The sequence below is a fragment of the Drosophila guanche genome, unplaced genomic scaffold, assembly GCF_900245975.1.
Source record: "Drosophila guanche unplaced genomic scaffold, DGUA_6, whole genome shotgun sequence".
In the NCBI taxonomy this organism is placed as follows: Eukaryota; Metazoa; Arthropoda; class Insecta; order Diptera; family Drosophilidae; genus Drosophila; species Drosophila guanche.
The window spans coordinates 8223184-8235700 of record NW_022995744.1 but is presented as its reverse complement, the minus strand read 5'-3'; the positions used below and the strand labels follow the sequence as shown (position 1 = coordinate 8235700).

General features: G+C 42.8%; 1 long non-coding RNA gene across 1 annotated transcript in view; it reads right to left on the bottom strand.

The window, feature by feature from the left end:
• LOC117579624 overlaps positions 1 to 12517 on the bottom strand; it is a 45951-nt gene that overhangs the window by 19928 nt on the left and 13506 nt on the right. Inside the window, exon 3 of the long non-coding RNA XR_004573505.1 lies at positions 4584 to 4628. This is a non-coding gene — a long non-coding RNA (uncharacterized LOC117579624). The remainder of the gene's footprint in view (positions 1 to 4583; positions 4629 to 12517) is intronic.

Sequence of the window (12517 nt, the reverse complement as noted above, 5' to 3'; positions counted from 1 at the left end):
AGAGAGGAGCAGAAGGCAAGAGGGAGGGGGAGGGGGGTGGGGGGGGAGGGAGGGGGGGGGGGGGGGGGTGGGGGGGGGGGGGGGGGGGGGGGGGGGGGGGGGGGGGGGGGGGGGGGGGGGGGAGCAGAACACGTTGAGAGCAAGAACCTCTGGAGCTGGAGCTAAAGCTGGAGATGGGGCTGGGGCTGGAGGCACGCCATGTGCCTATCCATGAGCATTTGCCAGTTGAACGCCCTTTTCACGGCAAATGATTCCCGATTCGCGATGCCTGTACCCCCATAGAGAGTAAGAGAGAGAGAGAGAGTGAGAAAGAGGGGAGGCCAGTGTTGTTGCAACTTCAACCTGCCCCAAACCCCGCTCCTTGCCCAAGGATGATGATGATGCCCACAGAACAGAACACTGTGTGGAAACTGAACTGGTTTCCCTCTCTCCTGGTCGTTGGTCTTTGGCGCTTTTTGCTGTGCCAGCCATTGGGATGTCTCTTTCGCTGGCAAAGCGGCAGATTCACTTTTTGTTGGAGCTGCACCTCCAGCGGGGGATTCTCTAATTCTTAGCCTAGGTCCTTGGCCTCTGTCTCTCTCTCCCTGGCAACTCCTGCTCTGAAATGAAAACGAAAACCCAAACGAAGGCAAGTTTGTTGCCTAAGTCTTTTGTTTGTGTTTGCGCGTGTGTGTGGGAAGAGTTCGGAGTGTATGTGGCAGTCAATGAACTCTCGGCATGCGTGCCAAATAAATAAAAGAAAGAACAACAACAAAAAGAACTACAGCGGAAGAAAGAAAGATGAAGAATAGCCACCCCACCCTCTTGTCATAGCTCGTACAAAGTTGGAGCATATCCAGCCCCACCCGGCAAGCCCCAAAAGCTCATTTAAATTGCAAAAACCATTCGATCCAAGCAAGAGCTACTCATACTAGTGGGATATTCGTATAAATGTATATAACTCATTTGGTATGCCATTTGGAATTGGATTCAACAGATTGACGGCTACTCGGCCCCTCCGAGCAGGTGGTGGTGGGCCCCTCAACAGCTGCAGCACACTACAGCAGTGACAGCGGCAGCAGCAGCAGCAGCCGCAGCAGCGAAAACGGCAGCAGCTAATGACCTTGATATTGAAAGTATCTTTGAATTACAAATTCTAAATGAAATAAGGGGGTTAATGGTTGTGGCGGGGGATCTGTTCATTCATCTCGTTTCGTTTCGTTTCGTTTCGTTTCGATTTCATTTTCAATTTATTTGTTTATACAATATTTTATAGCTTTTTGTTGTTGCTGCCGCTGCTGTTGTTGCTGTTGCTTCTGTTGGAGCGTGTTAGCGTGCCGATCGTCGGCAGTCGAGAGTCATTTAAAGTCAAAGTCAAGGTTTTTCTGCCTTACGTCGCCAATTATCTCTCTGTCTCTCCTATATAAACCCCTCTCTCTCTCTCTCTCGCTCTCCCTACTCATATGTACATCTCTTTCTACTACTCATATATGTCTCGCTGTGTTGCTCCTCTGCCTCTTTACCCTCCCATTTGATGATGATGTTGTTGTTTGTTCAAGCCCAAACAGGTTTTGTCTAATTATTTTTGTTTTTGCTGATGTGATTATTTAAAAAACCTTATATACATACCACTCACTATATTCTCGTATAGAAGCTTATATGTGTATAAGTTTTCTAATGAAATGCCAGTTCCCATCATCATCATCCCATTTCGAGCATTCTCTTCGCCGGCGAACAAGAACCCACGAGCTGTCTGCTGCTTATGCCATTTTTCTAGCCTGTCGGTAATTAATCACTATTCTTCGCCTTTGCCGTTTTTTGGGGCTTTTTGGTTGTAAACGTGTTTGCCTTGCGCCCCCCAATGTGGCGTGGCAGATTATTATATAACTTTTCTATCGAAATTATTTTATTAACATAAATCTCAGGTACCGAAGACTTTCTTTGACGAACATCATGGTTAAAATTAAACCCAAGTCATAAATTATGATGGTTCTAAAGGGGGGGTTGAGGTGCAAAGGGGTTGCAGTTGAAATTCAGGAATACAAAATAGTAATCAAAGTGATTAAGATGTCAATAAAAAAATGATGAATAAAGAAAAATTATCTAAGCACAAATCAAAAGAGAAGTTGTTGAGTGAAAAAAAGTTCTAACTGGAAATTAGAAATTATCTAACAATCACCTTTAAGAATAGATTAAAATAGGATATTCCCATCAGTTTTGTTTTTAAGTTCTATGGAAAAGTACATTTGGAAATGCATAAATTAAATATACTTCTCCCTGAAGATGCAATAAGTTGTTATGTCATTTCGAGAGGGTATACAAGGTTTTTAGGTTTAAAAAAACAAGAAAATTCCTAACGGTCTAAGACCTTTAGAGTTTTCCCATAAGAAAGCTTTCGTTTCCAGAATTTTCGAGAAGACTCTTTCGATGCCCTAAACATTGACTAGACCATAAAAGTTCTTTCTTTAGGACACCATCTCTTTACCTAATTCCAAAACAATTTTGAAGTTTTCGTGATAGAAGTGCAGTGAAGTTCCATAAAATAAACCCATAAAAACCTCGCTCTGTGCTGTTCAGAACCCATCGTTAACTTGTCATCGCTATAACAGTCTTATGGGATATGGTAAAATGTGTAAAAAAAACAAGCATTGGCAATAAATCAATTAAAAGTCAAAGTCAATGTAGTAGTACTCACCATTTTCATTGTTTAATTGCATATCCGTTCCGCAATGAAGTCGAAGCTGAAGCTGCTCGTGGATGGTGTGGCTTTTGTTGCTGTTGCTGTTGCTGCTGTTGTGGCGGCTAAATGTAAATCCATTACGCAATAAATCCAATCCCAAAAGCGGTTCAAGTTTCAATTAAGATCAACACTTTGTAATCCTCATGTTTGGATATAGATACAACATCTATATATTTACACAAATTCACTTTATATTTATTATATATTAATTTTTTTGTGGGTGGGAATTGAACTAACTTAAAGATTTAGTTGGATATTTGGGGCAGTCTTATGGTTTGGATGTTCACTTGTTCTTAACTCTTTTTCTTCCCTCCGATTGCACCTGGGAGAAATGGGATCTGGGGTTTGCACTTTGTTTCACTTGTATCTTCCGACAGTTTTAGAACGTTTTTCTGGAATTGTATCTTCTGTCTTGAGAAACGTAACGCGTGCGGGTCTTACGAAATCATGTCTCGATCGTTTTGTTGCTTACGGGAAACTGAAACTACGGATGAGTCGCGGTGCGACTTCAATGTCGATGTCGTTAGAGGCTTCTGAGTGGCAGTGGCAGTGGCAGTGGCAGCGACTGAGGCAGCAGCAGCAGCAGCGGCAGCGGTCGAGCAGACAGATAGACTTTTCAGACATTTCATTACACGATACACACACACACACACTCTCTTTCTTCTTTCTCTTCTCAAACAAAAACACGCACACATGGAGGTGGTAGAGAGTAAGCGAGTGAGCGAGAGAGAGAGAGAGAGGTAGTAACCAGCAATCGCTCAGGTGTCTCAGGTTCTTGATCACCCATACAATTGCCAGAGAGAAGAGATCTCGCTTGGCATTGCTCTCTCTCTCTCGCTCTCTCTGTTTGTTTGTGTGTGTGTCTGTCTGTCTCTCTATCTCCGCTCTTTCTTTGTGTGTGAGCGCGCAACAGGCCAGAACTTTCATTCAAGGTGAGCGCGCGCGCGCAGGTATCTCTTTGGCATTGGAACCAACAGCAGAAGCAGCACCACTACAGCCACAGTCACAGCCACTACAGCTCTGCCGCCAGGCTGCTCTTTTTCTTTTTCGCACAAAATAGTTCTAAACGTCTCTAACACACGCGGGAATGGTGAGGGGGGTAGCAGTAAATTGAGCATGGGAGCGTAAAATTACAGCAAGGCACCGCCAGAGCGCGGACGGACTCTTCTAACAAGTTTAGAATTCTGCGCAAGCCAAGCGCAACCGAACGACCCGACCCGCACACACCGATCGGCCGGCCACTTGTTCTCGATTCTCTTAACCCGTTTACAAAAGCACTCCACACTCTCCTGCTGACCGCTCTCTCTCTCTCACTCTTTCACTCTCTCGGCCAGAAGTCAAAGTGATCGGTGGTCAGTGGCAACGCGCGACTGTTGCATGTAATTGGTTTGTTTTATTTGTTTGTTGTTTTGGCATATCAAATTTCATTAGGCAATATAATTGCCTCCGAACAAGTGTCCGCTTAAAAAGGGGAAGTGACAGGGCGACAATGCGAGATTTACAAGCCTGCTTGTATGATGGCTTTTTGTTCCATTTATTTTGTAGAATATTACTACGATGGGTTAATGTGTTTGTGTCCTTATTTATATTCTTGTTTAAATCTTTCTTCACTAAAACTTATGGTCGATTCTATGGCTAACCTTATTTTAAGCAAACTTATGCCTTTAAAATTAATATATGACTCAATAACTTAACCCAACTCCAAAGTTCATGTGTCTGCCGTAAAAGTAAGAGCTTAACTTCAAACAAATCGCCAAAAAGCGAGAAACATTTGCTAGTCATGCAGTGACTCACATCCGATTCATGATCTAATCGGAATCAATAAAATTGTGCTATAAATATAATTGATGTGTAAAGCACTTACCCAACAATCCATCCACTAATTCTCCATCCCAAATGGTCATGAAACCTGCAAAGAAACACACACAAATATAAATAGATATACAAATAGAAATAGGAGTACAATCTATTGGATATTGGATATTGGATATTGGATAGTAAATGCCAAATCATGATTATATGAGCGCGGCACAAAAGACATTAACGAAACCTAATTGAAAAACGCGCATTTACATAACTAAAATGTAATTAACATGAGCACATGGTGGCAGCAGGGGGGGAGGCAATCAATAATAAGATACGACTCCGATTTAACCTTGAACTTTACGCTTGAGAAGGAAAGACAAAGGGTGGCCAAATAGATAGAGGCTTAAAGACAAAAGATATAGATAGAGTGGATTGGAGTGGCGAGGGCTCTGTGCGAATCCGCATCCGTTTTGGGGCCTGAAAAAAAGGCCTAAAGACGGACAGACAGAGGCTCATTAGCTTTGGCCACACTCCGTTTGGCACTGCCATCATTCGCTATAAATAACAATTGAAGCATTCTCCTACAATCCCAAAAAAATAAAACGAAAGAAACGTTGTAGCAACTGGGATTAGAACTTTTTGTTTTCGGTCATTAGAACCCAATCTTTTTTTTCTTCTGTTGGTTGGTTCTTGCGGCTGAAAGCAAAACTCTAAACGATGGGGTCAATAAATTCTTAAATACCACACGGGCATGAGCATAATTTTAACATTTAATATATCATCATTAAACCATCAGCGCTGTCCAAGAAAGGAAAGAACTTGAAAGTAGAAATAAAAGTGTTTTATGGACATTTTTGTAAGAGTTTATTCAATCATCAGTCATTTGAAACTATCCAAAGATGGTAAGAACTTGCAAGATGAAGGAATCAATATAAGTGTTGTATGATAATAGTTTTTGTAATGATCATTCATGGCCTGTCTGAAAGAAGAAAGAACTCATATAGTTTCAGAGGGATCTCCAAATAGAACTGACACACGAGCATGGTTATGCCATTTATTATATCATCGTTTCTAATCACGAAAGGAGAGAACTTTCAGAATAAACAAAAGTGTTTTTGCGTCTCAAAAAATTCCCCATATTCATCCATAACAAGTTCCATATCACAATATCTTTCCTCCCCAAAAAAAGTTCGACCATAATGGAAAGTAAATGTGGATGAAAAAAGGGTAAGCATAATTTTTAAATAAATAAAGAGTCGTTTAGGCCGAAAGCAGAAGAGACAGTCAAGAACAAGTGCGTTTTAGGCCTGACCAAAAAACGCACAAAATTTGTTTTTGGTGGCTCTGTATTATTTAACACCCAAACACAGGCCCAGACACACACGGGATACGATAAGGGGGCCTACGCAGGGGCCCAAAAAGCCGGCATTCAAACACAGCTGTCCCCCGGCCCGGCTTAATGTTGTCTTGGCCAACTCATCATCCAACCAGAGTCAGAGCCAGAGCCACAGCCAGTACCGGTGCCAGTGACAGAGCCCGCGTTTTGGCCGCTTTTGATGGCTCTTTCTGCTGGCTCTCTCACATTTTTTCTTCTTTTGGGCGCTACAATCATTTCTTTTCTTTACATTTCATTTCGTTTTTTTTTTTTCGGTTGGCCAAGTTATTTCAAGCTCACGCACACACGCACCGGCCGAACAAGTTCATTGACTTCTTACCAAAAAAAAAAAAAACAACAACCAAAAACAAAAAGAAAAAGGGAAAAAGAACCAACATTTCGGTTGTATCTCTTTTTTGGGCTCTGCCGCTGCCGTTGTTCTGCTTTTGTTGGTTCTTCTTCGTGGCTGCTTTTGAGTTCTTGTTGTTTTCGTTTTTTATACGTTTCGTTTTCATTGCTGGAGTTCATTGTCCAGGCCAGAACCACCAGCAGCACCAGCACCAGCACCAGCAAAAGAGTCAAAGAAGCTGCTGGCCATACACTGCCAAATAAATAAATAAATGATGGTTGAAATGAAAAGGCAATCCCAGTCCCCCTTTTGAATGTAATGAAATTTATTCTTTATTTATTACATTTTAACCTGTCCTTTGTTTCATTTTTAAGCCAAAAAGAAATTCTGTGATTTTTTGCGATTTTATTTATGGATTTTCAGTTTCGTTGTCTTTTTCCCTTTGCGCTTCGCCTCAAGTTTGTCGCCTGAATCTTTTGTCTTTTGTGTGTGGAGTGGTGTGGCGGCGGCGTGATTGATTACCTGGGGATTAGGCAATCATAATTCGTAAATTATTTTGCATGACACCACAAGAAAATGACTAGTTAATGTACGAGTAAAACTGTATGCTTCATTTGCACGCAATCAAATTTTGGGTGGAAATTGTCTGATCAAAGTATTGAAGAATAATTGGACAATGCTCTGAGGGTGGCGTAACTTCAATTTGATTTGCATTTGGCGGACTTTTAATGATAATTACTTCTCCCTAATTGTTGGTAATTATTTTGAGCTGTGGGAAGGGGTTCTAAATTTAATTGCCAACAGGCGACTGCCATGACTAAGAATGGAACAAATTCCAGATGCGAAAGGAACTCCCTGCCCTAAAAGTTCAAAAGTAATATCTTTAATTGCTGCTCCAACTGCAGATCAGTTCTCCTAAGCATCAACCAAATCTCTTCAATCCATCTTCAATCAAAAGGTTTTGAACCCGCAAACTTCTCTCGAATGTCTAACCAAGGATTGATCCTTGATGTAGACTTGAGTCAAGCAGCCCCGAAATCAATCTTAACCCAAATCTTGTTAAAGAATCTGATTGTTTGTTTGTACGAGGCTGGTCACTCAACAAATTAAGCAGCTTGCCACAGTACTTGTGGTTGTATCTGGCATTGCCACTTGTTGTCAGCTGCAGCAGCCGCTGCCACAACAATCTCAGATCTGGCCATCAATTACCGCCACTTTTTGGCCTCCCCAGTGGGTAAGTAGTTCAGCAGTTGCTGTTGATTATGTGTTGCAGCTGCCACTCTGCCACCGATCTCTGCCTCTGCCTCTGCCATTGCCTCTGCCCCTGTGAGAACTTAACTCTGGGCCCACGCCAGAGCAAAGCAGAACAGAACCAAACCGAACCGTGTGGCGGCTCCAACCATTTAACTGTTCGTAGAGAGGCGGCTGCTCCAGAGAGTAGGGGGGCGGCCGCGAAAGGTGTTAAGCACACGCGCGAATTTTGCGGTAAGAGCTCTCACCGCACCACACACATACACACAGAAACATAGATGCAGACAGACACAGATACTCATTGATAGACTCTGCCTGCCACTTGGCTGAGACTCTGTCTTAGCTTCAGCCACAAAAACAGCCACAGCCACAGCTTCAGTCTCCGCCACAGTCTCCATCTCTCTGACTGACTGTTGACTGTTGCTGTTGTTATCTATGTGCCAAACCTGATTTACTTCATGATTATGTTTGAAAAATTAGGTTAGGAGCAATGAACTTGCCATTCGTCAGAGGCTGGAATGGCAACCGGCCAACGGGAGACAGCACGGGAGACTTCTACTGGAGAATCAGAAACGGAGACGGAGACGGAGACAGCGACAAAGTGAATGCTTTTCTCTGTTTACCCGTCAGTCTGTGTCCGTGCGTCTGTTTGTCGTAGCAATAGACACCTGTACAGGTCAAATTGCTGGCTGTCTCTCCAGAATCATTGCACTCTCCGGAATGGACTTTGATTGGACTTGGACTGGGACTGATGTTCGGTTTGGTCGGTGAATGCCAACAAGTGTCCGTCCGTCAGCAGCAGACAGGAAGCAAAAGCGGGTTCTATGGTGGGAATCTAAAGAGAGTCTAAATAACTTCAAGGAAGCTTTGAGGATTTTTAGGCTTATAAAAAGGAAAAGATTTATTTTTTTTTTAATCGTAATGACCATCAAAGATCCTTAACCTATAGATTCCTCCCAAAATATGAAACATTTCCTTACACAGAAGAAGAACCCCAAATTAAAATGAAAATCCTCATACGAATCTCTCCAGCCTTTCCTTCCAAAAAGTATCTCAAGGTTCGCATTTCCAGTAAAAACACCCGCCAAAGACAGACATCGAAGACTGTGAGAATCGATAAGCAACTTCCCGCGACTCCGCGACTTGGCCAACTCTGCTCTTGGCCAGGTCTTGGTCTTGGAGCCAGCGATTGCCGCGAAGGAATTCACTCTTTTTCCGCAACGAAATGAAAAATGTGTGCTAAGCCAATGACCGACCGACAGAAGCAGCAGCGGCAGCAGCAGCAAGCAGCAACAACGGCGGCAGCAGCAGCGCACACAAAGGCAAAGCTAACTGTTAACATAAATACGTGTGTACGTGGGGCATATTCGCAAATCGCGAACAAGATGGAAGGGAAGGGGGAAACGACAGAGGAAGAAGGCAGAAGAAAGGGGAAGAACAAGCTGTGGCGAGAGGAAGAAAAGGGGAAGAGAGCGCAGAACAAGCTGAAGAAAGAAGTGGGATGGAAGTGGAATGAATCGTGATTCGAGCAGCAGCTACCTCTCTCTGTCTCTCTTTCTCTGACTTCAAGTGTTTGTGTCAATCCCCCCACACATACACTCTGCTCCTCCCCTCTGGCATTACACTGCTTCCTGCAGCCTACGCCAGGGAGGGGGGACAGGCATGATTATGATTACTCCACGAAGCAGCAGCAGCCAAACGGCAGAGCTCCAACAGAAAGCAAAGCTAAACGCAAAGCAGAGGCAGCAAAAAGCAGACAATAGACAACAATTCTTGAAATGTTCTACATTTTACTTAATACCAATTAAATATTGTACGAGAGTTTATTTCTGCCATGCCGCATGCCAACGGTAAACGCTGGGAGTGGAACTTTGATTTGGAAAAGAAAGGAGAATTATTAAAGGGAGGAACCGGAGCTATATGATCGATCATATCGATACACATGAGTTCTACCTGCTTTATGTTAATACTTTCAAACCATTATTCTCTTTTAGGCCAATCGAAAAGTGACAAAGACACGTAAGGATCACTTCCCATTTCCCATTTCCTTTCTAATTTCTTAGATCACTTTCCTGTTCCTTTATTCCTTCACACAACACTCCTGGTTCCTTTATTTTCTCTCTTTCTATACTCTTTCTAATGTCGCCGAACGTATCGTTTCGTATCCCACAAAACAATTAGAAATTATGCAGATATCCCACTTGACTTAAGATCTTCATCTGTTTAGATCTCTCATTGTTATGGGCCATTGTTGGAAGTGTATAATTTGCTCTGCATTGTCTGGCCATTGTACGAGTACATATCTTTGTATCTTTGTATTTCTGTTTTGTATCTTTGTATCTCTTCAAAGATGTTTACTGACCAATTCCGTTCTGCTGCTGGTGCTACCAATACCGCCGCTGGCATCGAAAAAGTTTCAAAAAATTGTAACAATGAACTCTTAAGCTGTTGTCGCTCTTGTTTTCCGTTTGTGGACCTAATGCTGATTGATGATCGGGAACATATGCGAAATACGATTCGTATCTGTGTGTATGTTCATGTATCTGTGAGAGTGACACGCCACTTGCATAATTATGAACCGTTAGAACGGAATCGTAAGCACTTCTTGGGGTATCTGGTGATATCCTGTAAGAAGAGCGCTCCCACGATCCACGGATCCACGCATCCAAGTCGTAATTGCCGCAGGCTGCCGCATGAAGTAACAGTAAACACGCAACAAAAGGATTTCCTTCCCCTAGGAGCAGCAGTAACACCAGAGCAGAGCCTGTCTCTCCCGCCTCACACCTGACGAAATCAAAAGCGTTCACAGTTACCCGTACAAGGATGAGAGATATAAGGTAGAAGGATCCCCCGTATGATGATGATGATAATAATCAGTGAATCAATCCCCTCGCATCTGTCGAGGTTTTCCATTTCGATGGGGGTTGGAACAATGCATTTTCCCATTCCGCGCGAAAATTCTCGAGTTTTTTATGTGTGCCTTCGCCTCTTCGTTTTTTAAGGGTTTCCTTTATGGCTGAGATGCGCTACCCAATAATTATGTAATTTTAGATTTGGGATAATAGAGAAAATACCGAAAGGAAAACGAAGGGGAAGGGAAGTGTCAGTGTTGTGGGTTCATCAGGGAGCCTTTTCTGTGAGCGTCTTTTCATTGATAGAAGATCACTTCGATTGCCATTTGAACGGAAACGATGACCTGGAAAAGCGCACAGGACGCGGAAAAGGATGTGCACTGACCCACTTAGAAACTTGTGCAACAGAACGGAACTACTGATCCACTTTAGCATCTAAAAATGAGTACACAAACCCAAATCAAAGAACAAATCTCTTCAGCTTAATGGCGTTTCCTCTGCTCATTTCCTCAAGTGTGGAAAATATGTTTATGGTCCTGTCAAACCAAAAAAAAAATGAATTCCAAAAAAAAATAAACACAATTTTTTACGCTTATTCATGCCAGGACTCATAAAGCTGATGGATGGTTGGGTCTTTACAGGGAAGGCGCATTTTCCACGGATCACAGTTTGCCACGAAAAATTATGCAACATCTCGTCATGCGATCCAGGTACGAACCCGGACGCTAACCATGACCCAGAGTCCGTTCCATTGTCCATTTAGAGACCGAAAGAAGCGAGAAAGACACGCGCATATTTTGGCAGGGTTTTATTTTTGGCATAAAGAACAGTTCAAGGACTTTGACTGGCTATGACTTTCTCCCTCTTTGTATATCTCTGGTTCTCTGGTTCCTTTTTTAAAGGCGGTGTTGCGGTCATCATAACCTCAGGTAGAACTGTTTTTGGCAGGGACTTCTTTTGAGGGATTCTGTGTCTGTTTGTGTCAAATTTACTTGAAATATTCTCATATAATCCTCGAAAGATAAACAAGATTATAATTGCTAATTTGTGTCTGCATTTATCCTCAATGTTTCATCGGGTATTTGCACAAGTGATGTACAACCTTATTCATCCACTGACGACTGACGTTCGACGATGATTACTCATTCAAAGTGGTTTCGGCTCAAATAAGTTGTCAAAAGAAATAAGAGCCAATCCCCAAATCCGCAGCAATCCCACTCCCGAGACTTTTTCACCGAGTTCCGCATGCGCAATTATAATCCGCATTTGATTCCGTATAGGAATCCGCGTACGAGTAAAATTCCGAATGAAGCACAAAAGAAAGCAACACCGGGAGCAGCTCCAGACAAAAGAAAACAACACCCTCAAAGTGAGTTCATATGTACATATATGTATACATATTCATATACATATGTATCGACACACCTTCTCAATCAAAATCAGCAGGTGGGTGGCTGGCTGCTACCGAAACAGGGGGGGGGCAGACAGCGGTCACTGGGCTTTGTCGTCCGCCATTTCTGTTTGCTCAACTCATTCGACAGTCGAGTGTAATTTAACAAATGCGAAAATAAGTAATTTGTAGCCTCATTGCCTCTCCATCGCGCTGAACGCTGACGTTAGCTGGCGATCGTCTCGACGATCGTTCATTCGTTTTCCGTTTCTGTTCGCCTCGGATTTTTTCGCCCCGCCATTGATGTAAGCCTCGTTTGGGGCCCGGTCTCGTGTCCCGCTTCACAAATTCTTTCGCGCCATTTTGCACTTACATTTATTTACAATCTATTAGTTATTTTAACCATTAATATCCTATGATATACCTCGATTCTTTCTTCCTGTTTCTGTGTTTGATCATAGACTCATGGCTTTGATCTTCAATTGCTATTTCTTCTTTTCCTTTGATGTAAATCTTTTCCAGCACTAAAGTTTCATCAATTTGTTCGTTCTTCAACTTAAATGTCCCATTGCTTCCTTCCCTTTCCGCCTATGTTTAAGTTTGTTATGCAAATTAATGAACAGTCTTCTCCACCTTTCGCTACCTTCATCCCCAATCCCTTTCGCCTTTCCTCATATCGTTTTACAAGCCTCCCTTCATTGATCCTTTTTAAACCACTTGACCATTCTGTGTCCCCAACTATGCTGCAAGCAATTCCCTTCTTTTTCCAACAGGA